This window comes from Tachypleus tridentatus, chromosome 5 (assembly GCF_004210375.1).
Source record: "Tachypleus tridentatus isolate NWPU-2018 chromosome 5, ASM421037v1, whole genome shotgun sequence".
Classification (NCBI taxonomy): Eukaryota; Metazoa; Arthropoda; class Merostomata; order Xiphosura; family Limulidae; genus Tachypleus; species Tachypleus tridentatus.
Window position 1 is genome coordinate 29,171,927 of NC_134829.1, and position 2,118 is coordinate 29,174,044.

A 2,118-nucleotide genomic window follows, 5' to 3' on the forward strand; every position below is an offset into this window, starting at 1 on the left:
CCCGCGGCTGAAAGGGCAAGCCTTTTTGTTACGACGGGGATTCGATTCCACGACCTTCATATTACGAGTCGAGCGCCCTATCCACCTGACCATAAAGAGTAAAATAACTAAATAAACGGGTTATATATTTATGCGGCAGTAGTGCCATCGTATGACTAAGGATAAAACAAATGCACTCTGAATCACTCTGTGGGATTTGAAAACGCGTTTATATGTGAAAACTTCGATTATTATTGTACAAAATAAAGATTCTGAAAAAGAACACATCTAGCAACGCTTAATCAAAATTATAAAATAATTTCTTCTCCCTTCATGTGCATCAATACGTTATTCTAGTTACATTTAAAAATTACACTTAAATGTAAACAAAACATAATTTGCAAACAATGGCATGCAGGCATAGTTGTTCATCAGAAGAACAGGTGTCACATCTATTAGAGTTCTTAATTTTTCTTTTCCAGTTGTTAAAGAACCCAAACGCGGTTATTCTTTCTGAGTCTGTGTACCATTCACGTACACCCGGGCCCGGCATGTCCAGTTGGTTAAGGCACTCGACTCCTAATCTGAGGGGCTCGGGTTCGAATCCCCGTCACACCAAATATGTTCTCTCTTTCAGCTATGAGAGCGTTATAATGTGTCGGTGAATCCCAGTATTCGTTGGTAGTCCAAGAGTTGGCAATGGGAGTTGATGACTAGCTGCTTTACCTTTAGTCTAAACTGCTAAATTAGAGACGGCTAGCGCAGATAGCCATCGTGTAACTTTGTGCGAAAATTCAAAACAAACAAACTCGTCCGTATTTCGTTTTATTCAGAGTAACGTACGGATGTATGAAGAGCTATCTTTCGGACCACACTGAGTTCGCCGTTTCTAAGGGAATATTTGCTTAGTGCTTTCGGTGATAGATATTTGTCAAATTCCTTCTCTCAGAGAACAGAAGATATTCCTTTAAGTGTCAGTCATGTTTGGTTGACATGCTATCAAGATTCATGTTTTGATTTGGAGTTGTTTTTATTCTCATGCGTTGGTTTTAGAAGCCACAGAACATAGAACTATCGAGGGAAATGTTTTGATTGTTTCTTAAACTGCACTATAGGTTATCTGTAGTGTACCCGATGTAGGTGTCGAATCCGAAATTTAGTGTCGTAAGCACTTAAGCTTAATGTTGGAACACCTAGGAGCCATATTCACCATGGAGCATAAATTACACTATGCAACAGAAATTTTGCTCCTGGACAGTATGTGTTATTTCTTAATCGGCCATTGTTCCGTTCAAACTTAGCTTTTGTGACGTGGATAATGAAATTTAGAAATTAACGTTATTTTCTATGTAAAAACGTGCAAATTTGCACATTTTAATTTACATAAGGTCTGAATAAAACAACATATGAATCATGAGTTAGATGTATTTATACTAAAGTGATACAAAAATGAACAAAAATGTTTATAAAGTGGTTGTTTTTCGAGATTTGTAACTGTAGCGTAAATGAGTTTCACGTATCAGCCCCCAAATTTAGTCTCCCATCATGTTTTTATTATACGCTCCTTGGTAGTGGCGTCCAAAATCCCTATGTCGGTGTCCCTGTAGCGCAGTGGATAGCGTGTTGGACTTCTAATCCAAAGGTCCCGGGTTCGACCCCCGGCAGGGATGATTTCCAGTGTAAATTAGCATTATTTTTAAGGCCACGTATGGCCAGGTGGGTTTGAGGCGTTCGACTCGTAATCTGAGGATCACGGGTTCGAACATCACACATGTTCGCCCTTTGCAGCCGTGGAGGCGTTATAACTTGACGGTGAATCCCACTATTCCTTTGTAAAAGAGTAGCCCAAGAGTTGGCGGTGAGTAGTGATTACCTTCCCTCTAGTCTTACATTGCTAAATTAGGGACGGCTGGCGCAAATAGCCCACGCGAAGCTTTGCGCGAAATTGAAAACAAACCCAACCCTAACTAGACCTGGTCTACTAACTGAAAAGGGTATAAACAGTTGGAAAAGTCTTATCACGATAAGCGACACTTAGTGCTTTTAATTATTTCGAGTAATGCGTACTCGATAAACAATTTTATTTTCTTATTTTGGACAAACATTTTGTAAGTCGAAAATAGACGTAATTACAACGAA

The 2,118-nt window shown here is 39.3% G+C and overlaps 1 non-coding gene across 1 annotated transcript; it reads left to right on the plus strand.

Annotated features, from left to right (window-relative positions):
- Positions 1–1,576: 1,576 nt before the first annotated feature.
- On the plus strand, positions 1,577–1,649 carry TRNAR-UCU (transfer RNA arginine (anticodon UCU)). The gene has a single exon. It is a non-coding gene; the product is annotated as a tRNA-Arg (tRNA).
- The last annotated feature ends 469 nt before the right edge of the window (positions 1,650–2,118 follow it).